This window comes from Miniopterus natalensis, chromosome 2 (assembly GCF_054644295.1).
Source record: "Miniopterus natalensis isolate mMinNat1 chromosome 2, mMinNat1.hap1, whole genome shotgun sequence".
In the NCBI taxonomy this organism is placed as follows: domain Eukaryota; kingdom Metazoa; phylum Chordata; class Mammalia; order Chiroptera; family Miniopteridae; genus Miniopterus; species Miniopterus natalensis.
Window position 1 is genome coordinate 75,685,924 of NC_142082.1, and position 26,363 is coordinate 75,712,286.

Consider the following 26,363-nt stretch of genomic DNA (forward strand, 5'->3'; position numbering starts at 1 on the left):
GAGGGAAATCAAAACCCATACTCAAACCATGAAGTTACAGTCCCCAGGTCCCCTACAAATTAATGTGAAGCTCTCTTTCCTGGGCTGTTCTCTTCAGAACATAGCTAGCCCCACCTCACCCCTGGACTGAACACCTGTCCCCATAAATTTCAAACTCGAGACTCCCCTTTCTATAATCTGGGCAACTGTGCTGGTCACTGCATGTGCACCCACCTCAATCATATCATTTACCCCACCTTTATTTAATAAGTGAGCCAACTGGCACTCAATAATACCTGTTAATAATCAGGCCTAAACAAACACATGGTACTTAAACCTCCACCTATTTCTGAGTTGATAAGTGATCATTAAGATTCAGACGTTATCACCCTTATCTGGGTATCATTTGTTCTATCTGTAAATTAAAGGGGTTCTTTTTCCCCTTTTTATTGAATTTATTGGGGTGATACTCCTTTTTTTTAGTTTGTGAATTGTAGTCATATCATTTAGTTCATAATTTTCCATTTCATTCATGAAGATATCAAGAAAAATTTTGCCAAATGCATTGGGAAAAATACATCATATTTATTTGTTAACACCAGTTTGATTAGCTTATTTTATTAAAATTTTTTAAAAATGTTTTTATTGATTTCAGAGAGAGGGAGGGAGAGGGAGAGATAAATAGAAACATCAGTGAGACAGAATCATTAAGTGGCTGTCTCCTGCACACCCCCTACTGGGGATCGAGTCTGAAGCCCGGGCATGTGCCCTGTTCGGGAATTGAATGGTGACCTCCTGGTTGATGGGTCAACGCTCAACCACTGAGCAACACTGGCTGGGCTACCTTATTTTATTTTTTATTTTATCTCCATGACTTACTAATTTTATAACTGGAAGTTTGTACCTTTGGGCTTCCTCAACTCATTTCATCCACTACCACGCCCCCCACCCCCATCTTTGACAACCACCAATCTGTTCTCTTTATATATGTTTGTTTTTGTTTTTGTGTTGTTGTTTTTTAGACATATGGATGAGATCATATAGTATTACCTTTCTCTGTCTGACTTATTTCACTTAGCATAATTCCCTAAATGTACATCCATGTTGTCACAAATGACAAAATTTTATTCTTTTTAATGACTGAATAATATTCCATTGTGTGTATATATATGTATATATGTGTGTGTGTATACATATATATACACACACATTCATCCATCAGTGGACACTTAGGTTTTTTTCATATCTTGGCTATTGTAAATAATGCTGCAATGAACATGGAAGTACATATATTATTCTGAATTACTGTTTTCATTTTCTTCAGGTAAATATCCACAAGTGAAATTGCTGGATGATATGGTAGTTCTATTTTTAAATTTTTGAGGAACCTCTATAATGTAAGAGGGTTTTTTGTTGTGTTTTGTTTTTTTTTTTTGTAAATATATCTTTATTGATTTCAGAGAGAGGAAGAGAGAGGGAGAGAGAGAGATGGAAACATCAACGATGAGCGAGTCATCATTAATTGGCTGCCTCCTGCACTCCAACTGCAGATGGATCAAGCCTACAACCCGGGCATGTACCCTGCCTGGGAATTGAACCGCGATCTCCTAGATCCTTAGCCATGCCCAGCCAGGCTAAGAGGGAGTTTTTAATGAAAGATAGAATATAACATTTTAAAAGTAGGCCATATACAGTGAATTCTAGGTTATTTATCGCTTGTCCATATTCATTCTGAATCTTTAACTCCTCATATCCATCATGGTCGAAAATAAAGTGCTTAAGATGGAGACAAAAGGCATGAAGGAGTCCTGAAAGTGGTGCCTTCTGGGGATAAATTGGTAGTAGTGATTTTTTCATAAAGTTTACCTCAGAGTTTTTAGAACATACATTATATTTCAGCAAAGCAGGAAATAGGAACAAGGAAAGATTCCATGTTAGTTTGACAGACTGACACCAGATGAATGTCTCCTGGGCACTGAAAACTGTGTTGGGGCCTTGAACATCAACCTGCCCTCCAGCATTAGTGCTGACAGTGGGTCATGCGGCACACAAATGCCAGTGAACTGACACTTGCCCTGTTGTACTTTCCCACCTTCAAGAATAAATAAACAGAATAAACAACACAAAACATAAGTTCTATTTAAAGGGGGAGAAAAAGTAGAACAAGAAAATAAGAGAAATGCCCTGTGGACTTTGACAGGGAAGGCTGCTTTCAAAATTAATTCTCTGTAGGAGGCAGAACAGACAAAATTGAAAAAAAAAGAAAAAAGAAAAAAAGAAAAGGATTTATACAAAAAGAGATCTGGCCAAGATAAAAGATCAAAAACACGTTCATATACATACAAATTAACCCCTCCCACCCAGTGCAGTATTACAATCCAAATCTGCATTGACCAGCAATGATCCCACAGAAAACCGATTGAGGACAAATGAAAGATACAAAATTAGTAGATCTATATTTATTCATTCAGAAAATATTTACTGAACACCTATAATGTGCCAGGTATTGAATTATGATATTCAAAATGAGTAAGTCTCAGAGGGCTCAAAATGCAGTGGAGGACAGACACACACAGAGTTTAGCCAGAATGCTAGAAAAGGTGAAAGAAACTAAAATGATGAAGAAAAGATACTAAGTGTGTGTGTGTGTGTGTACACATACACTATATATATATATATATATATATATATAGAGAGAGAGAGAGAGAGAGAGAGAGAGAGAGAGAGAGAGAGAGAGAGAGAGAGAGAGAGAGATGGACAGTATATTATGTATTATCGAGCTATGGAGAAGATAAAGTGTTATCCAATAAAAACAGGTTGCCTGGCTGGGCATGGCTTAGCAGTTGAGCATCGATGTAGGATTCAGGAGATCAAGGTTCGATTCCCAGTCAGGACACATGCCCGGGTTGTGGGCTCGAGCCCCAGTCGGGGGTGTGCAGGAGGCAGCTGATCAATGACAATTCTCTCATCATTGATGTTTCAACTCTCTCTCTCCCTCTGCCTTCCTCTCTTTGAAATAAAAAAGATGTATTTAAAACAACAACAACAAAACAGGTTGTTACAACAATAGGGAGAGGTGAAGGAAGCCAGTAACAAAACAAAAGGAACTGAAAAATGGAGCAGAAGCAATACTCAAAGATATAACAAGATATAACAGCTTGGGCAGAAAAAAGATTAAACATGGTCATTTAAAGGATTTTTCTCACTGAGATAAATGATGAGACCCCCAAGTGTCTTATGGCTTTTAAAAGAAACAAACATTTCTCTTTTAGAGCTCATTCCTACAAAATGACCTTTAAAAATGGATAAAAATTAAGTCATCTTTAGACTTCCATAAAACTAAATGTCAGGACCATGGAAACAATCTACAGAGTTCTGAGGGGGAAAGTCTATAACCTCATAATTAAATCTCCAGCCAATATATTTATGTATTAATAAATTGTGTACAGTTACTAAAAAATTACAAAAAGATGAGATGGAATCAAGCCCACAAGGATTCAACAAAATAAGTGCTAAAAATCAGATATAGTTCTTGAGAGGGAGCCTTGATATTGTTGGGAGGACATGTGGGAGGGTGAGAATCTACAATTATAATTAATCCCTATGGGAATAAAAATAAATAAGAATTCAACTAAATAAGTTAAAAAGGAAACTGCCCCCAAAATCTCCAAGAAAATAAGGATGGAAACAACTGAACCAGAAAAGTGAAACAAAAAGAAAATCTCTGGTAGCTATCTGGTCACTGTTTGTTCTGGTGATGAGACAGGTCTATTCCACTTCCCACCCCACCCTACCAAAAGGATGGGAACAGGACCCAGATGTGGTCAGAGTATTTCCTCCACTGCCTTGGCTATAGCAATTGACTCACAAATGGATTATGACAAGGTCAAGATAATCAAAATGCTTCAACAGGACATTTCTGCCTATGCATTTTCATTTAACTTAGTTTAAATAAAATATTTGGGCCCCAGCCAGTTTCGCTCAGTGGTTAGAGCGTCGGCCTGTGAACTGAAGGGTCCCGGGTTGGATTCTGGCTAAGGGCATATACCTTGATTGCAGGCTCAATCCCCTGCCCCTGGTAGGGGCATGTGCAACCAGTTGATGTGTCTCTCTCACATCAATGTTTCTCTCTCCCTCTCCCCGCCATCTCTCTCTCTCTCTCTCGCCCTTCCATCCACTCTCTCTAAAAAGCAATGGAAAAAATATCCTCTGGTGAGGATTAAAATAAATAAATAAATAAATAAATAGATAAATAAATAAATAAATAAATAAATAAATAAATAAATAAATAAAATATTTGGGATATACGGAAGAAATAAAGAACAATGTAATGCATTTTTCTATATTTACCACCTAGCCTAAAAAACAAAAACAACTGAAGCAACCTGCTCATACTGTGCCTATTTATCACTTATCCTTCCTATATATGTTTTCACATTTTAACTAACATTTATAGACAATATGTGATATTGTTGTGTATGCTTTAGCTTTAGATAAATGGTATCATACCATTAGTTCCTTTTTCCTTCCTCAACATTATGGATTTATTTGTAATGATACATAAAATCTCTAATTTATTCATCTTACCTGCTGTATAACATCCCATTATATGACTATATCACAATTTATTTACCAATTCTCTGAGTTCTAATTGTTTTCAATTGCTTACTGTTACAAACATGACTGTAATACAGATTCTTTTGCATGTCTACTTGTACATTTGTATGAGAATTTCTCTAGGGCAGTGGTTTTACCCTTTTTTTAGAGTGATTTGTAGTAAGGAATGCATTTGACATTATGACCTAGAACAAGTAATGTATAAATGATTATATAAGAGTTTCATGAAACAATACCTACCCTCTGGATATTTTCCATTCTATTCTACCTCTTCTATCCTACATCATTTAAAAAAAAAGTACTGATCATTATCTGTTAAACTGATTTCAGTGCCTGGTAATGAGTTAAAAGCTAAAGTTTCAAAAACACTGCTCTAATATGCATTCAAAGGGCACAAACAGCATCATCATCTTTACTAGAAATGGCCACATTGCTTTCCTCAGTTGTTATACTAATTATATTCTCACTGGCCTGAGTCCCAATTGTGCTTTATCCTTCCCAACAGTTGCAACTATCAGAATGTAATTTTTTTGCCAATGTGACAGTTATAAAAGGTTACCCTATTATTATTTTAATTTGTAGTTTACAATTACTAACAAGAATGAACATTTTTTCATATACTTACTTGGCTTTTAAACTTTCTTTTTCCTTTCTTTTAAATTTCCTATTTCTATACTTGGCCCATTTTTTTTAGGTAGTTGAAGAAAGCCATACCACCTCCCAATGCTAATTAATATAGTCCTTTGCTTAAAAATATAAATCACAATCAAGAATCATCAGGCATTTGAGGGGAGTCAAGCAAATGCAACATAAACAAAGCAAATCCCTGGGGAAAAGGAAAAGAAAAGAATTAAAACAAGAAAAAAAATTTAATATCTCCCCCAAAATATGATATGCTATCATGTCCATAAAATAAGAACAGGCTGCTATGCAAAAGAAGTAAACAGTGAACAAAAAAAGTTTCTTAAAACTAAAAGCCGGCAAAACTAAAAATGCAGTAAAATAGCTGACTGGCAGAATGGTATAGAATTGAAAAACAAAAAGCAAATTGAAGACAAGCCATGGAAATCTCCTGAAAAGGAGAGTAAACCAAATAAAAACAAAGAAGAACCCATTCAGAGAAAGGTTAGAAATATACAGGATAGAGCTGGAGAGCCAATATTGATAGAATAGAAATTCTTAAAGGAAAAAACCAGAGATAGTTGAGCAAGAGAGAGTAATAAATAAATCAGTGAAGAAAAAAAGTTTCCTTGAGCTGAACAATGGCACATGTCTTCAGATTTATGTAAACTAACAGTTATACAAGAGGAATTCGAAAATGCCCACTCCAAGAACATTAAAAAATTTCTGAACTCTAACACTAAAGAGAAATCCTACAAACTTCCAAAGGGGGGAAAATCCAGTGTAGCACCTAAGAACTGGCCTTTATAAAGAAGAAACTTGAAATCAAATGTTAAAAAACAGTGAAACACTGTTTACATGTTTCTAGAGGAAAATATTTTTAATCTAGAGTTCTATACTCTGTCAAAATGTTATGTTCTTGTGAGAACAAAGTGAAATTACCTAAGCCTGGAAATGGAGAGGGGCTACAGGAAGAGAACAGAGAAACAGGAAAATAAAAATGTTGAAAAAGACATGGAGTTGAGCAAAGAAACTGATAAAATTTAAGTTAAGTCTAAATCAAGGCTGATAAGTCTTTGATGCTTAATACCATTGTTAAAAAAGTATTCCTAAAGTATTTTGATAGAGGCAAAATGTAACAGAAAATAACAATAATAATAACCTGGAATAATACAAATAAGTAAAATTCTTTTATAGATTTTGTACTCTGTTCAAGGAATAACAACAGATGTAAGAGGCAGAACTTTCAAATACCAAAAGGGGAGGAAAAGAAACAAAAAAAATTTGACTGAATCAGTAAGAATCAGGAGTGGAAAAAGAAAAGAACAAGCAAATAGTAATTAGAGAATATGAAACAATATGGAAGGGATAAAAGCAAACATCAGTAATTATAATATATGCAAATGTGTTAAATTCTACTACTAAAAATATCAAGAGGCGTACACAAACACACAATTCAGCTATAAACTAGCAAGGGACATAAGTAAAACAAAATGGCACAAAAATGTTCAGAGTAAAGAGATGCATAAATATATGGCCAGCAATATTACAACATGAATACAAGACAATACGAAGTTTTTATATGTGAGTGTGGTGTAGATTTTATATAAATACGGGGAGGGGGGGCAAATGTAGGTTTACAGTTGTGAGTTTATTGAAACAGTTTATTCTTGTATTATTATTTATTAATTATTGTATTATTTTTCCATATGAACTAGAAACCTACTTTTCCCCACCCTTTATATAGTGTATTGTATTATCTAATTATTATTGTAAATAGGACATATATTTATAGATTACATATAATATATAATAAACATATATGTCCATTTCCTTTATAAACTGAATAACATTTTATACATGTTGGGTAAAATAAAGACTATATTATATATCTATTTTTATTCTGTGACCATGATTTTCTCTGCTAAGTAGAACAAGTCACTGCTGAAGGGAGATAAAGAGCAGGGGAGTATGGTAGGAACTTTAAGAGAAAAAAGTTTAGAAAAGCTACTGATAGAAATGGGAACAGGAGTTACTAGAAAAGTAGTTTAAATTATTTTCAGTTAAAATATGTTCAATGTAGATCCTAATTACAATTCTTGTCAATAAAAATAAAAATATAGAGAGATATATAAATTTCAGCTGAATTTAAAAAACCATTGTTAATGGAGGCTTTATCACTGAAAAGAGACACAAAAAGCATTACTATCACACTCTCATTATTATATGTTCTGTTCAATGCATTAAAATATAAAACAAAAATTTATACAAAATCTGGGAAGGATGTGACAAAATTGCAATTCATAGACAATATGATTATATACTTTAAAAACCTAAGATGAACAACTAAAATAAGTTTGGATTTAATAAGAGTTGAGTAAAGTAGTCGAATACATGATAAATATACATTAACTACTAGTTTTCATACATAAGCAATACCAGTTAGAAAAATATAATGAAAAACATATCCCATTCACACTGACAACTAAATGCATACGATAGCTATACCAGATCTCTACTTGAAAAAACTACAAAACTTTAAAAAGTTAAATATAAAAGTATATTATTATACCATATTTAAAGCCCACAAAACCAAGGCATATAAAAAACCCCCACAAACCCCCTGTAATTAGAATATCTAAAGAATTCTCAAAACTCAACAGTAAAATAACCAATTATCCAATTAGAAAATGGACAAAAGATATGAACAGACAGTTCACCAAAGAAGATATACAGATAGCAAATAAGCACGTGAAAACTTGTTCAACATCATTAACCATTAGGGTAATATAAATTAAAACCATAATGAGATATTATTACACACATCTGAAAATGACTAAAATAAAAAAACAGTGAAATGCTGGTAAGGATGCAAAGAAACTAGGTTACTCATACACTGCTGGTGGGAACGTAAAATGGCATAGCAGCTCTAAAAAAGAATATGGCAGTTTCTTACACATGTGACCACCTTACAACCCACTCTGATCACAGAGAAATGAAAAATTATTTTCACACTAAAACCTGTACACAAATTTTCACAGCAGCATTATTTGTAATAGCAAAAATTTGGAAACTACCCAGATGTCCTTCAAAGGACCAATGGTTCAATTGTGATACATCCATATCATGGACTTCAACTCAGCAATAAAAAGAAACAAACTATTGCTATATTCAGCTACTTAGATCTCAAGGGAATTATGGTGAATGAAAAAAACACAATCTGAAAAAGTTATATGTTGAATGATTCCATTCCATATTCTTAAAATGTTAAAATCATAAAGATGGAGAACAATGGTTGTCAAGGACTGTTATGGAAGGGATGAGAATGGGAGGTCACTGTGGCAAGAAAGTGTAGAAGAGATCCTTATAATGGAACTGTTCTGTATTTTGATTGTGGTGATGTTCACATGAATCTACACATATGATAAAACTGCAAAAGAATTAAATATACACACATGTAAAATGAATGCATATAAAATTAATGAAATCTAAATAAGGTCTGTAAATTGTTATCAATGTCAATTTTCTCCTGATACTGTACTATAGTTATGCAAGATGTCATTATGGGGGAAACTGGATGAAGGGTATACGGAATCTCTTTGTATTGTTTCTTATAACTGCATGTGAATCTATAGTTATTGCAAAATTAAAAGTTATAAAAGAATCTATCACTGTGGAAAATTGACAATGATAATCCAAAATAAGGATAAGTACTTGTTCCTAAAGTAGAAAACTAACAAATGAAAGACATGCTTTTAAAGATATACAAGATCTATTTATTTATCTATTCAATCCTTCAGCAAGCCATCTTTTAAACTGTATATATACAGAGAATGATTTCTGGACTGTGGTTCAGCTAATGTTAATGGCATTATCCGAATTATTAAATTTCTAATACATTTAAAATTTTTCCATCTTGGTGTTTTTCTGCATTATTTATTATGAGTACTTTTCTTCTTTCCCGAAACAATAGAGGTTTGAGGAAAAACAAACATAACTAAGCTAGAAAATATCTGAGTAGAAAAACCTATCTTGTTTTGAATAGAAAAACTGAATGTTATTAAAATGTAAATTATTCTGCAAGTCTTTGGTTTGATACAATTCCAATCACAAGTCCAAAAAACATTTTTGGTAACTCAACTAGGCATACCAAAAAGCAAGGACAACAAATTTTAAAAAGAAAGATTACTTAGGAGGAAATGAAATAAAAAATGTTATGAAGTACTATAAGTAAAAACTGGCACACACACGCAAACACACAGACCAACAGAACATAAGAGCCCACATAGAGATGTTAACATAAGTGGCTTTTAAATTTCTTGATGTAAAATTATTTCTCTAATTTTAGAAGTAATAAAATAATCTCAAAGAGAAAGATTGACAAATCAGAGTCGATATAAATATGCTACAAATCTAATAAAATTTTTGAATTTTTAAGGATGAAATAAAATTACAGACAAATAACAAATAAGAGAAATTCTGAGATAAGAATATAAAAGCTAGAAGGCTAATATCATTATAAAAGGAGATCTCTTAAGATGAGTAAAGGAAATTATTAAGGAAATAATATATAGATAATGGAAAAAATCACAAAGGAGAAAATACAGTTAAACACAGTAAATGTGTTTATTCTCTATAATGAAAAAAAAAAAGCAAAGTCAAAGTGAAAGACTACTTTGTCTATCATATAAAAAGTTTTTTGTTGTTGTTTAATGAAAATTCAATTCTACTGACGGTCAGATGCAACAGGCCCTGTTTTCTTACTGGTGGGAAAATAAATTAGACAGTACTATAGTAAAATGGATCTGTTATATAGGTAGTCAGGCAGACACGAGCAGAGCAAGGACGATGGGCCAGGTATAGAAATTCGCCAAGACAAAATGCCTCTGATGCCTACCAAGGGGAAAACTGGGAAAACAGAAACCTCACCCTCAGGGTAACCTATCCTCCCCTAGCCTATTGCTGATAATGCAGTTTGGACCTCCTGACTTTTCACATAGCTCGTTATGTGGTTTAGAGCCCCCTGACCTTTTCCTCCTTAAAGATAACATCTAGGCCTCAGTTGTATTTCAGTTCCAGGCCCAGAAAAGCAGCAAAACTGGACAAGTGACACCGTGGCTACCTCGGGACCAGCTACATTGACTAGTGCCCCCCTGCCTTGGCACCAACCAGTCAGTGGAGACCACAACCCTAAAAGTGCACACCTGGAAAGCTGATGAATATTCCATTGAGCCACTCCTCTGAGACTTCCCCTAGGATTTCTACTTGCAAGAAAGAGATACACACGCTCAGGACAATGGACCCAGGGAGCATACCAGTGCCATCTCCATCCCTCTATCCCTCCGAGGGGACCCCACAAGACTTACAACCAGGGGCGCAATGGGCAGTGGCAGCTAGTCCCGGGATAACCCCCTGAACCTGTCTCTAAGGCCCCCTTCTGTCTGACTTTTCAGTGAGCCAAAGCAGCCCAGTCTAGGCTTTCCTGTTACTTCTTCTATGCACCTTGTTTCACCACCCTAAGTATGTTTTTGTTGTAGCCAATGAGTTCTTGCTTGCTCTTCTACACTTTGTCTCTTGATTGAAATCTTTCCCTCAAGAAGATAAGAACCAAGGTCTCTTCATCATCTCCCCAGTAACAGATCTAGAAACATTAAATGTTCACAACCTCTGACTTAGTAACAATTCTGCTCCTTAACAATTAATGGGACCTTATAGTAACTGACAGCTTTGTTTTCCTTTCTTAGAGGTACATAAAGTATATGCCTTATAACCAATGGCTTTAAGTTTGATAAAATACAGTATATGGCTATGAAAATGTTTACAAAGCATTTAAAAAATGGAAATGTTAAAAACAGCATCTTACATTATAGAGTATAACTACAACTATGTAAAGGCAAACAAGAACACAAATAGACAAAACCTATGCATAGAAAAAATAATTTTAAAACACACAGTGGCCAGGGCGGCTTGGCTCAGCGGTTGAACGTCAACCTAGGATCCAGGAGATAATGGTTCGATTCCTGGTCAGGGCACATGCCCGGGTTGCAGGCTCGATCCCCAGTCAGGGGAGTGCAGGTGGCATCTGATCAATGACTCTCTCATCATTGATGTTTCAACTCTCTCTCTCCCTCTCCCTTCCTCTCTCTGAAGTCAATAAAGATATATTTTTTAAAAATTACTTAAAAAACAAAACAAAAACACACAGTGATTGCATTTCTGGATTATTGGCTATGGATATTTTCTTCCTTCAAATTTTCTGTTTTTTCCAAACTTTGCTTAATAAATCATGCAAATGCTTTTATAATGGAAATACCTCATAAATGATATTTTTAATGATTAAATAAGCTTTCTTAAAAAATTCAAACTGTGGAGTATCTGATCAGTATGTCTTTTCAAAGCATCAGTCAAACAAATATGATTTCTGGTACTTTGGCTATGAAATTTCATCAAGAGTAGTACTTGGCTCAGATTCTGGAGAAAAAGCCAAAAAAGATCATTCTGCTCTGCTCCCAGGGAACTAAGTCCCCGTAGATTTTGTAGTGAATTTTGGCAGCATTCCCTTTCCTAATACACAGTAAAATATTTCTTGTTTTTTAACTCTGAATGCCATTAAAGATGGCCCAAAATCAATCACTTGAGTGAGTCATCTGAATATGTTCAGTGACATAAGTGGAGAGAAGTGTTTGAAGGGGAAGAGAGAAAGGGAAGCTACAAGAACCCATTTGGAGCATTAAACGCCCTCATTGTTATCCCTTAAAATGTTTTAAAGGGGAGTAAATGTCTATCTGCAGGAGGCTAATGAGCATTTCTAGGCCTTTATGTTTAATCTCCAACTGTGCTGTTCAATAACAGTTCTAATTTCAAAGGATTTCACAGAAGTTTAAAGGACTGGGAAATTTATCTAGGAAGACAAAAAAAATTTCAAGATTTCCATAGGTAAATCATAAAAAGTATAACCAAACTGCTAACTCACTGTAAGAAAGCAAATTCAGAAATGAGCCTTCTTTCCTTTTACTTAAGTTTATTTTATAATCAACAATGAGTAAGACAGGAACATTTCCAAAATTCTTTCTTTGAGTTTGCTATTTTAAACTGAAGGCACAGGTACCTCTTAAACTAAAATAAAGGAAAAGAAAAGAAAAAAAGAACTTGCCATCACATGAAAAAATTCAGAAAAGTTCAGGAATTACCATTCTTTTATCTGTATTCCAAATAGGACTCAACAGAGAGAAATAATGCAATCAAAAGTGCATCTATGGCAAATGATCAGGCCTATAAGACTCACTTTTTTTAATGGGATGAAGCTTACATAAGTGTATATGTTAGTTAATATTCAATGAACTGTTTTCTTAAAATGGGTAAATCTGATTAAATATAAATTTAAAATTAAAAAATGGGTACCTAAAAGTTCTACTGTATTTAGGTAGGTCTCTCTCTCTCCAACCCCAAAATCATACTTCAGAATTGCCTTCACAGAGATAATAAATTACAAAGCACAAAGCATATCATTCTAGTTACGTATAACACCAAATCCATTATAAAGCATATTCAAAGTTTCTTCCAATCAATGTCTTCTATCCTTCAATCATCCCATTTTAAAATACACATCCTAATTATCATTAGAAGGCATCACAACTGAACTTTGTACTTGAATACCTATAGAAATAAATGAGAATCAATAGAAAATAAAGTATAAATGAGGACTTTCATTGATTATCCTTTTTCTCTGTTGAAAATGACTAAGAATTATTTTGTTTTTATACGTTTTATTAAGAGTTTGAGGGATGCCTGGCCAGGAGTGGCTCAGCGGTTGAGCATCGACCTAGTACCCAGGAGACCGCGGTTTGATTCCTGGTCAGGGCACATGCCTGGGCTGCAGGCTCAATCCCCAGCACGGGCCCTGCAGGAGGCAGCCGGTCAATGACTCTCTCACATCATTGATGTTTCTCTCTCTTTCCCTCTTCCTTCCTCTCTCTGAAATCAATAAAGATATATTTTTTTAAAAAAAGAGTTTGAAGGAGATACATTTTCTAAATATGACAAATTTACATAGAAATTGAAAACCTGTAAAATGTTTTGTAGGCATCCTCATTCATCTGGAAGCCTTGATCAGGCTTACATCAGAATAAAAACTCTTTTATAAGAGAAAGCCATGTCCTTGGGAACTGCTCCTTTATTGTAATCACTGAAATAATTTTAAAATAGAATTAGTATATGAAGTTACAAAGACATAGAATTACTAATTTGTTTATTGTTATACATAAATAACCTTCTAGGTTACTTTTCCAGAAAAAACAACTAGTAACTTCATTCATTAGGTTTGTAGTAACATTTCTGTTGACAACTCCAGTCATTTGTTGAAGCTAAAATTTTCTACATCTATTAGCTGTTAATGACTGTCAATAAATGATATTTTATATTCAAATTTCACAATCTCAATTTATAGCTGAGATCTGAAGCTAGGTTAGTATTCTCAAAAACTAGTAACTATAATCAAACAATGGTTATTTTCTTCATAACAGAATTATCAAGGGAAATTCAAAATTCACTTTTTTTTTAGTTTTTCCTTTAAGTACATACATATTATACATAATAATCACCAAATTTTGATTAGATACTGTTATTGGTATTAAGACAAGGTTTTTGATTATAGTGGGAAATATAACTATTTCATTAGCTTCAGTAAGCCCCTGTGCCTGTCTATGAACTGTCAATCTATAAAAACATTAACAAGTGAGAATAGAGATGAAAGTAACTTAGCTGAAGATAGCTTGTACCCTATAGACTTCCAGGTGTGTAGTTTTTCTGGCTGGGTAGGTTAATATAGCCTTTCATACTTCCAAAGCTAGAAGAGCCTAAATGAGTTTCTGCTAGAAATTTAAGACATATAAGTCACAAAACTGAAAAGTATATTATCTCATTTACAAGCAGTAAAGATTTCAGTTTAAACCAATTATTTTAATTACCGATGGAATACTAAATAGGATCATAAAAAAAAAAGCATGCCAATATCGTTTTAATAGCTTTTTTTTCTTGCTAAAGAAACATCAGTAAATATTATCGTTAAGCCACATTTTAATATATATGTACATGTATATGTAAACACAGACATCCATATTTCAGAAATGAAAAACTGTCTAAACGACTCCACCTTCTTATTTTATTCAATCATCCAATAAATATTTATTAAGCACCTATTATATGCCATTTAGGACTACTCAAAATCATTAGTTTTTAAATAATTTGCCACATAAAATAATGGTAATTCCTGAACTGTTCTGAAATGTTTTAATGTAGTGGTAGGTTTATTTTAATTTTAAAAAAATTAAAGAAAGTGTTTTTGAATCAAGTGGAAAAGTTTTTCTATCTCTAAGAATCATATAAGCGTAATCTGCATTCATTGTATTATTTATTTTGTTATTGTTTTTTACATCTGTTCATTGCATTAGTAATTTAAAAATTTTATATTTTGGCACTTCAGAGGAACTTTTAGGGCCAGTGTAACTAACCTTAATTTGCAACTTAACTGGAATTTCCAAATAGGCCACATTTCTTATTATGGGTCATGGTACACATAAGCAAATACAAAATTCTTTTAAAGTTGACACCTTTTTCACAATGTCTTATGTACTCAAGATACCTAGTTGGTAAATTGCCTTCCCTCATCAGCATTCCTCCTCATTCAGGATTTCCACCAAGTTATACTATGGTCTTTTCTTTTTCCCCTAACAGACCTATTCTGTACTACCAATGCTTTGTTAGAGTCTCACAATTCAATCAGTTCTTGTCAGGTCATCTCTCTCATAATGAAAACTGTGTGCCCTAAAACCCTTTTCCTTTTCAGGATACTTTGGAAAAATTACTCAGTTCCATTTTTTGTGTGAACAAAATAAAGAGTTTAGTTTTCATCTAGTAACTATTTATTAGGTACCTACTTATGTGTCAGACACTGGGCTAGACCTCAGAAATGAATGATAAGCATAAAAGCAGTGGTTAGAGATATTCCTGTAGCACCCGGCTGGTATGACTCAGCAGTTGAGCATTGACCTAGGATCCGAGAGATTGAGGTTCGATTCCCAGTGGGGGCACATGCCTGGGTGTCGGGCTTGATCCCCAGTGGGGGGCATGCAGGAAGCAGCCGATCAATGACTCTCTCATCATTGATGTTTCTGTCACTTTCTCCCCCTGACCCTTCCTCTCTATGAAATCAATAAAGACATATTTTTTTAAAAAAGAAAGAAAAAATATTCCTATAGCGAGGAAAAGAATAATCACTGATTTTAACGTGAGCTTAGATCTCATAAACAGTGCAATCAATCTTGAAAGCTCTTAAAAGTACCCAGAAATCCTATTTATAAACATTCTTCTAAATACCCATCCATCTCTTAGTAAACTTGCTTTACTTTAAGCATTAATATTTAGGATAAAGATGTTTTATACAACATAATTGTTTTTATATTTAGTTTCATCACTAGAACTGATTTTCTAATATTTTTCAGGATGGCAATGGTTTTGCTACTCTGTGAGTAAAATATATTCTTAGGCTATAATAAAAGCCAAACAATAATTTATTAAATTGTTTCCCAGGGAAGATGGAAGCCAAATTCCCAACAACCAACTCACAAATAAACTTTTCAAGTACAAAACATTTGTAAACTGGGGATGACGTATTCTTTATTTCGATCTGAGCTTGAGAAATGGTGCCACTAACATAATAACAATGAATTACTAGTTTAAAATAAAAACTATTTTGAAGATTGTGAAGCTGTGTGCCAGTCCTCCATCAGTTCAAGAAGGATTGAGTGTGGGAAATTCTGTAAAGAAGTAAAAGTTGGTTTGTGATATTATCTCTATTTTATTTACTTTTGACTATAAGTATAAGATACTGGTCCAGAAAAGGTTTCCACAGACCAGCTGAGTTTCTTATTATACATAGATCAACAGATAAATAAATAAATAAATAAATAAATAAATAAATAAAATAAATTCCACAAAACAAAACCTGTTCTACTGGTTTCTGTACACATAAAGGAAATATTAGAGAAAGTACAGCCATTTTATATTACATCTAGGGTACAAATCCTTTTAATATGTTTACTGACTGATGAAGTTTTCATTTCAGCTAAGTTGTTCTGTCTTAAAGAACTCACTTGAATCAATAAGACGTTTTTGAGGCTGGCACAGAGTAGATTAAAAACTTTCCTTAGAATGCTGCATCTTTACATAATGACTCATTTTAGCAGCTAATAATATATACTTCCTTCCTCCAACAGAAGAATGATTACATGCCTTCCACTGATGACTTTAAAATGACATAAAATTTGCATAGAGTCTCCTATGTTAAGTTTGTATCAGAATGTGAATACCTATTTTAAGAGTTTCTTTTTCTTTTTTCTGCTCTATTGCTTACATACATATATGCATCTGGTTATCCTAGTTCTCCAGTGGACAAACATTATATGATAGCTTGGTATCAGCTATAAGAACAAAATAACTGCATTGTTCCTTAATTTAAAATCCATGTGCATTAATTTTGTATCAAATGGTAAATCTGATATGTAAACTGTCTAATTTTATTTTCATTACAGAACTTTCAAGAAGTCATGTACCACTTGAATGAGAGAATGCTGTAATTTATAATAATTGAAAAAACCAAACATCACACTGATATTTTAGACACTAGACAAAGATAACTTGAATTTTCACGAAGTTGAAAGAGAAACATGAAAAATTATATACTTCCATTATTTTATTTTTGGAAACTCTTTGTAAATAAAGCCCATTTCCAAAATAAGATATTTCACAAACAGAGAATAGTTGGTAGTGATTCAAGTGTCTTAGGCAACAGAGGAGTATTGTTTTTTAGTCTTTGTTTTTTTAAACCTCTCCTAGTAACAGCAGTTTATCATTTAAAAAGAAACAAGGTAACAACATGATTTAAAATGAATATATAAGCAATAACTGTAAAACCTTAACTGAAACTAAAGTTTACCATATCAATTCCATTTCTATGAACTGGTATAGACAACCTGGTTGATACTCACCAAATGTTATAGAAATCCCAGGCTCATCTAAGCAACAAAAAGTAGACACATGGTGAGGTGCTGAAGACAGCTCTCTCTCCGACTAAAAGGACTTCAGATGAAGGAGCCTTTATCTTCCATTCAACAGGAGATTCCTATTACCAAAGCGTGGCAGAGAAAAGAGTTTCCACAATCCCGTCTTGACTTTCTGCCTCTCTCTTTGAAGAGTAACAGTTACCACCGGAAAACGTTAGCAGAAAATGATCGCTTGAACACTCACACAGGGCAGCTGTAAATTTCCACTCTCTTTGCTTGCTCTCAGATTCCAAGCGTTGCTTGTCTTTTAATCTGTCACAGGCAGTTCTGTTTCTGGTCAAACCAGCTTGCTTATGTGTTCTCTTCTCCCTCTCTAACACCCTTTTTAGAAACATAACCAGAGTCATAGCGCCCTCTTTTTCTTCCTCTCTCCAAATCTTGCAATGTCACAAGAAGGTGTATAAGAAAATTAAGCTGAGGCAAATTTAATTCTTGGCCAAAAAAAGAATCTAGGGATAAACAAAAACTTTTCTCATCACATTTTTTCCCTTTAAGTCCTATACTTGTTCATGCACGGGTTTTGTCAACAGATTAAACTGGTCTGACTATCTTGTTTAAAAATTTAAATAAAGGTTTCTAATAAAGGCATAGTGATAGTGATAATAACAGATTTATCTGCTAATAGGTTAGTTTCTCAGGGAGGATGGTATTCCCAATCATAATAAGAAAGTGTAGCAAGTACTCAAAAAATTTTATCTTGAAATTTAAATATGCAAAAAATTTAATTTTGAAATTTAAAAAGGAGATTTTAGAATTAGAGTATTCATAATTTAATTTTAAGAGTAATTTTGTGAAAAATTAATGTATTTTTAAATAGGGTATATTTTGAAATTTAGAATTAACACCTGCAATTATAAAAGGGAAACTACAAAGAACATAAAAAATATTGACACTAAAGATAATTAAATAGAACAACTTAACCCTGGCCAGCGTGGCTCAGTTGGTTGTAGTGTCATCCCATACAACAAAAGGTTTCCAGTTTGATTCCTGGTCAGGGAAGATACATAGGTTGAGGGTTCAATCCCTAGTAGGGGTTCGTATGGGATGGCAACTGATAGATGTTTCTCTCTCACATTGATGTTTTTTTCTCTCTCTCTCCTCCCCAACTCCCTGAAATCAATAAGCAGGTAAGGATTAAAATAAATAAAAAACGAACTGTTTATACCATTCATGTGCAAACCCAATGTAATTATTTTGTTTAGAAAGTCTCCCCCCGCCCAATACACACATATAAGCATTGGTGAGGATGAATAATATCTCTTCAATGAAAATTTACAAGGCTAAAGGCTACAAAAACTTTGTTTTCCATTATTATACATGTATAATTACAGAGTAAAATATCTTGAAATTATGGATCTCTCTGTAAGGTTTGGAATGAGGAATTAGGTAGAAAGCTGAGTGAGATGGTTGGTGACAAGCTTATGTGGCATTTGTAGGAGTCTTTGGAATTAGGAGGCAATGTATACAGCTTAGAATACATGCTGGATCTGTGAGAATGCTACTCGGAGCCTGTTTTCAAGTATTTTGTCCTAGCTCCAAAGATTTTTGGGTTCTCTGTCTTCTACTATGTGTTACCAATAAAAATTCTTGGATTCTTCTGATGACAGACATCCCAATTACAGAGCTGATGGAATTAGTTATTAGCCCTATTATTATTTTAATCCTACTCTCTGCAGAACTAAAATATCTCTAAGAATATGAGCTTAAATAAAGTGAAAGGTAAATATCTTTAAATAGTTGTTTACAATCCTTAAGAAAGATAAGCAAATAAAGCTTGATTTATTTCTTAATCTATACATCATACATTTAATATATACTTCCTAATATACATATTTTCTATTTAAAAACATTTGTTTCTTAATCTGGTTCATTTAGATTTTTAAAATTTAAATATAAGCTAATTTGCATCTTAACACCTAAGAAATAGGCACCAAAGAGGACTAGAGATTAGTCTGCCGATTATTCCTTCAATTAGTAGTTGTTTTAGAATTTAGAGGTTTTTTAAAAAACATTTTTATTGATCTTTAGAGAGAGAGGAAAGGAGAGGGGGAGAGAGAGAGAAACATCAATGTGGGAATGAAACATCAATTAGCTGCCTCCTGCACACCCACTACCAGGAACTGAGCCCACAACCCAGGCATGTGCTCTGACTGGGAATCAAAATGGCAACCTTTACATGCACAGAACGATGCCCAACCACACTGGCCAGGGCTAGAGTTTTATTTCCTATTTTTAAAGAAATGGAGATTATGCCAAATCACTAAAAGGAATCAGATGCCTAGTGCTTCCTGAGTCTAAGATTATACTAAGAATTCCAGCATAACTGAAGAAATAAAGAATTTGTGGGGGGGGGGGGGGCGCAGGTACCTAAGAATAACCACAAGGTTAATTTTCATAAGCAACTTTAAAATTGGGAGATGCTACATCTATCTATGATTCTAAGACACAAAATAAAGACATGATATTTAAAATATATAATAAGACTGAGTACCTATGATTGCATGTAGTTTATATTTGATACCTGCTAAATACCATTTTTAAGATGCATACAAAGAAATAACAAAAAGTGACCTTATATTAGACCACAAAGAAACCAATAAATTACCAAAGGAGACAAGGTACAAGCTTCATCCTCTGAACACAAGATGATAAAATTAGAAGTTACTTAAAATTTTTTCAAGGAATAAGCAAATATTCTTTAAAAAACCCCTCTTAATACTTGAAAATTAAAAAGAATACTCTGGTCTTGGTCAGAGGAATGGCGGCATGAGAGACCCATGCTGCCTCTCCCCCTGAAACTTCAGCAAGTTGATAAACCATAACAAAGGACCCCCTGCTCAATATAGAAGCATGCCTGAGAGACCTGCACATTGAAGTATCTAAAAATGGGCAACTTGGAGTAAATGGGGAGGCAAAAAGGGAGGAGAGCCCAGATGGCCACATATGCAGCCCTGCAGCCAGAAGCTGGCAACCGGCCTGGCTCAGAGAGGGGAGGAAACTGGTGGTAGCAGGCCGTACTATGGGCCAGGAGGAACAGAGATTCCCAGTGGGCTCCCCAGCAGGGTGAGTGGTGCAAATAGCAGCTGAGCCAGCAGAGAAACCCAGGCAAGGACAAAGCATAGGGGTTCTGCCACAGCTGTCCACTGTATGCTGTCCTGTGGTGGTGTTTCAGACAAAGAAACAAGCCACAGAGCCCTGCCACCCCTTGGACTCCCAAAACTCGCCTCCAGTTGCCCTTAGTGTCAGGTTGAGAGCACATTATCTGCAAACCAAGAGCTATGGCAGTAGAAGCAATGTTTCCCTCTCTGATGGTTCCCAGGTGGGGTCTGTTGGGGGGAACCCCTGGAGGTCTGGGGTTGCCATTAAGGTGAGGGCAAAGCAAACCCCACCCCAAAGCAGTGGGGCTGTACTATCTGAGGGAAGTGGACGAGGGCAGCTCTGAGAAGTCTCAGAGGTAAAAATCTTGTGATTCTGCACTACCAATTGGAAAATAATAGAAATACCTCTTCAGAGAATGCTGCTACAAGAAGGTCAACAACACACAGATGCCTAGACAGCGGAGACCAGCAAATACCATGAATAACTACGGTAATGAGGAAGCTCAAAAAGAAAACAGAAAATCTCCAGAAAGCAAGCTGGAACACATGGAAATATGTGATGTAAAAGACAGAGAATTTAAGATGGCAGTTCTGGAAAAACTCGAGATGTGAGAAAATAGACATGCAATTCAATACATTCAGAAAACAAATTAATGAACAAAATAAGTGCTTTACCAAAGAGAATGAAACTTTGAAAAAAGAACCAATAAAAAATCCTGGAAATGAAGCATGAAATTAAGGAGAGTAGGAGTGAGCATAGGAAAAAGAGCCAATCAGATGGAGGAAAGAATTAGTGACATCAAAGATAGGAATCTAGAAATGATGCAGAGGGAAGAAAGAGACTTGAGCATAAAGAAAAATGAAAGAGCTCTACAAAAACTATCTGACTCTATTAGAAAAAGCAATATTAGAATACTAGGCATTCCATAAGAAGAGAGGGAGAAGGGGATGGAGAGTCTATTTAAACAAATAGTGGATGAGAACTTCCCAAACCTATGGAAAGAACTAGATCCTCAAATTCAGGACACCTCATTACCTCAACCCAAAGAGGTCCTCTCCAAGGTGCATTGTATTAAAACTGTCAAAAATTGAAGACAAAGAAAAAATTCTCAAAGCAGCCAGGGAAAAGAAGGAAGTGACCTACAAAGAAAATCCCCCAGAGTATCTCAACAAAAACTTTACTAGCCATAAGAGAGTGGAACCAAATGTTCAAATGACTGAGAGAAATTACCAGCCAAGAATAATATATCCGACAAAGTTATCCTTTAAATATGAAAAAGAAATAAAGACTTTTCTAGGCATACAGAAGCTGAGGGGATTTCTCACCATGAAACCCCTATTGCAGGAAATAAGGGAGTTATTCTACCTGAAACAAATAGCATAAGGTCACAACACTACGAGTAAGATCACCAAAAACTTACAGCATAAACAGGGATAATTTGTGACAACAAAAACATAGAAGGGGAGGGGGTAAATGTCTGAACTGGCAAAGGAGGATGGAGATCAGATGCATTTAAAGGGAAAAAAACCTACTATATAATGCAACTTTACTTTTCATAAACCTAATGGTAAACACACACAAAAACCCCCAAATTAAGACACATAGCTTAAAAAAAAGAGGAAGCAGGGGAAAGAAGTATAGAACACCACCAAACAAAAACAACAGACAGAAACACAAAGGAAAAGAACCAAAGGAGGCACAGAGTTACCAGAAAATAAAAGATAAAATGGCTATAGGGAATCCTCATACATCAATAATTATCCTAAATGTAAATGGTCTGAATTCACCAATAAAGAGACAGAGTATCAGAGTGAATAAAAAACAAAACCCAACCACATGCTGCCTTCAGGACACATCTAAGCTGCAAAGATGAAGGTAGATTCAAAGTGAAAGGGTGGAAAGTGATTCTCCAAGCAAATAATATCCGCAGAAAGGCAGGTGTAGCCATACTTATATCTGACAAAGTAAATTTCAAAATAACAAAGATAACAATAGATAAAGATGTCATTTTATAACGATAAAGGGGACATTAATCAAGAAACGTAATACTTCTTAAAATATATGCACCAATCAAGGAGCACAGAAATATATAAAGCAACTACTCACAGAACTAAAGAGAAAAACAGATTAAAATACAATCATAGTTGGGGACTTTAACACTCCATTGACAGCTAGAGACAGATCATCCAAACAAAATCAATAAAGAAATATTGGCCTTAAATGACACACTAGACCAAATGGACATAATTGACGCTTAAAATGTCTTTCATTCCAGAACATCAGATTATACATTCTCCTATAGTCACATGGACCATTCTCAAGGACAGACCATATGTTGGGCCACAAAACTAGCCTCAACAAATTCAAGAAGACTGAAATTATACCAAGCATATTCTCTAAACTGGATGTCTTGAAATTAGAAATCAACTGCAAAAAGAAAGTAAAGAGACCCACAAATATCTGGAGATTAAACAACATAGTACTAAAAAATAACTGGGTTAAAGAAGAAATAAAAGGAGAGATGAAAAGATTATGTTTAGAGACAAATGAGAATGACAACACAACATATCAAAACTTCTGGGATGCAGCGAAAGCAGTAATAAGAGGGAAGTTTATATCATTACAGGCCTATCTCAAGAAATGAGAAATCCCAAGTAAAGATCCTAACATTACATCTTAAAGTACTAGAAAAAGAAGAACAAAAGCAACCCAAAGTCAGCAGAAGAAAGGGAATCATAAAAACTAAAGCAGAATTGAATGAAATAGAAAACAAAAAGACTATACAAAAAATTAATACAACGAAGAACTGGTTCTTTGAAAAGATTAATAGGACTAGCAGAGGAAGCTGTTCAAGGGTTTTGTCCCAGGCTCGTGAGAGGACAAAGGTGTCGTGAAAACCACCACTAAGTCAAACCCAAAATGGGAAAAGACTCATATCAACATCATTGTCACTGGACACATAGATTCCGTCAAGACTACCACTACTGGCCATCTAACCTACAAATGTGGGATAGACAAAAGAACCATCGAAAAATTTGAGAAGAAGGCTGCTGAGATGGGGAAGGGCTCCTTCAAGTATGCCTGGGTCTTGGGTAAACTGAAAGCTGTACGTGAGCGTGTTATCACCATTGATATCTCCCTGTGGAAATTTGAGACCAGCAAGTATTATGTAGCCATCATTGATCCCCCAGGACACACAGACTTCATCAAAAACATGATTACAGGCACATCTCAGGCTGATTGTGCTGCCCTGATTGTTGCTGCTGATGTCGGTGAATTTGAAGCAGCTATCTCCAAGAATGGGCAGACCCGTGAACATGCCCTTCTGGATTACACATTGGGTATGAAACAACTGATTGTTGGTGTTAACAAAATGGATTCCACCTAGCCACTGTATAGCCAGAAGAGATATGAGGAAATTGTTAAAGAAGTCAGCACCTACATTAAGAAAATTGGCTACAACTCTGACACAGTAGCATTTGTACCAATTTCTAGTTGGAATGGTGACAATATGCTGGAGCCAAGTGCTAATATGCCTGGTTCAAGGGATGGAAAGTCACCTGTAAAGATGGCAATGCCAGTGGAACCACCCTGCTTAAAGCTCTGGATTGCATCCTACCACCAACTTGTCCAGCTGACAAGCCCCTGTGTCTCCCCCTCCAGGATGTCTACAAAATTGGTGGTATTGGTACTGTCCCTGTGGGCCGAGGGGCTGAGTGGAGACTGGTGTTCTCAAACTCAGCATGGTGGTCACCTTTGCTCCAGTCAATGTTACAACTAAAGTAAAGTCTGTTGAAATGCACCATGAAGCTTTGAGTGAAGCTCTTCCTGGGGACGATGTGGGCTTCAATGTCAACAACGTGTCTTTCAAAGATATTTGTCACAGCAGTGTGGCTGGTGGCAGCAAAAATGATCCACCAATGGAAGCAGCTGGCTTAACAGCTCAGGTGATTATCCTGAACCATCCAGGCCAAATCAGTGCTGGATATGCACCTGTACTGGACTGTCACACAGCTTATATTACTTGCAAATTTGCTGAGCTTTAGTAGAAGATTGATCATTGTTCTGGGAAAAAGCTGGAAGATGGTCCTAAGTTTTTGAAATCTGGTGATGCTGCCATCATTGATATGGTGCCTGGCAAGCCCATGTGTGTTGAGAGCTTCTCTGACTACCTTCCTCTGGGCTGTTTTGCTGTTCATGACATGAGACAGACAGTTGCTGTTGGTGTCATCAAAGCAGTAGAGAAGAAGGCAGCTGGAGCTGGCAAAGTCATCAAGTCTGCCCAGAAAGCTCAGAAGGCTAAGGAAATATTATCTCCAATACCTGCCACCCCAGTCTTAATTAGTGGTGGAAAAACAGTCTCAGAACTGTTTGTCTCAATTGGCCATTTAAGTTTAATAGTAAAAGACTGGTAAATTATTACAATGCATGGTAAAACCTTCAGAAGGAAAGGAGAATGTTTTGTGGACCATATGTTTTTTTGTGTGTATGGCAGTTTTTAAGTTATTAGTTTTTAAAATCAGTATGTTTTAGTGGAAACAACTTGACCAAAAATCTGTCACAGAATTTTGAGACCCATTAAAACAAAGTTTAATGAGAAATCTGTGTGTTCTTTTGGTCAACACTGCAACTTTCTGTTATACTACTTAGGTAGAAGACTTCAGAGTTACCTATCTCTGGTGTTATATTTACTGATACTTTAGAATTGAATAATTCTAATGGTTGTTTTTTGGGGGGTGGGAACTTTGGTTTTGTTGTGGGGTTTTTTTCACTGAAGGGGAGGAATCATCTGTTTACACAGTAAAAGCTATGGGAGGGGATCTGTTGGTATAATACTAAGTAGGTTAGGACAGATAAACAGTAACTTTGTTATGTGTAAACTACTTTATAAAGGCCAAATTCTGTTATATTAAAGTCCACATGTTACCATATAGAACTTTGTAGTTACATCAATATTGAGTAAATTTGTTGGTATGTCAAATTTTAGTTTTCTGATTTTACTGGGATGTGAGTTCACATTTACAAATACTGAGGTAGGTTAAGAACCTAAAGTGAGGCTTCAATAGTATTGAGAACTGTCTTGCTACAGTTAATTGCATCCAAATTATGGGGAAAAATAAATGCTGGAAGTTGGAGAAAAAGAAAGAAAAGATTAATAAAATTGACAAACCCCTGGCTAGACTCACTAAGGAAAAAAGAGAAAACACCCATATAAAAATAATCAGAAATGAAAGAGAAGTCACCACAGACATCACAGATATACAAAGTACCATCCTGGAATACTATGAAGGACATATAGGGTATAAGCACTGACCAAACAAAGTAGTTGTTCACACAACCAGCACAGCCATAGGGGATTCAGCACACCTGCTAAACGCTGAATGTAGTTCATTCATCCAGACAGAATGTGATGATCATGTTCTTTAAAAACATTTAAAGAAATAATATACTTATCAAAAAATATCAAGTTAGAAAAATCCAGGATGCTAAACCTAGTAAAAAAAATACGTGCCTCAAATCTTTATCCTATTTTTTACATAAACATCTCCTTTCACATGGACATAGAAAGATTACCAAAATGTTAATGTTGGATCACTGTTGATTATTTTCTTCTTGTATTCATGTATGGTTTTCAAATGATCTATAATTAACATACATAGTCAGTTTTGCTACAACATGACATAGGTGTTCCTAAAAATCACCATGCTATATAAAGTCATGCAATAAGAGCCACAGGAATTATGGGGAACATGAGGTTGGAGATCAATATTCAAAAACTTTGTCAGAGACATTTTTTTTTAAAAGGTAGCAACCTGAGATTAAAGATGGCGGCAGACTGAATAGAAACTACACTGACACTCTCCTGGGACCAAACTGGAATTACAACTAAAATATAGAAAAACCATCCTGAATAATCAACTGCAACTG

The 26,363-nt window shown here is 34.9% G+C and overlaps 1 protein-coding gene and 1 pseudogene across 5 annotated transcripts in view; one reads left to right on the forward strand and one right to left on the reverse strand.

Moving 5' to 3' along the window:
• CAB39L (calcium binding protein 39 like) overlaps nucleotides 1-26,363 on the reverse strand; it is a 144,183-nt gene that overhangs the window by 66,175 nt on the left and 51,645 nt on the right. The window contains exon 3 of one of the 5 annotated variants that reach the window (XM_016205453.2): nucleotides 17,262-17,395. The exons of the other annotated variants lie outside the window; for them this stretch is intronic. The gene's annotated coding sequence lies outside the window, so the exon portion shown is untranslated. The remainder of the gene's footprint in view (nucleotides 1-17,261; nucleotides 17,396-26,363) is intronic. 5 annotated transcript variants of the gene reach the window in all.
• LOC107531348 (elongation factor 1-alpha 1 pseudogene) lies at nucleotides 20,280-24,850 on the forward strand (annotated as a pseudogene).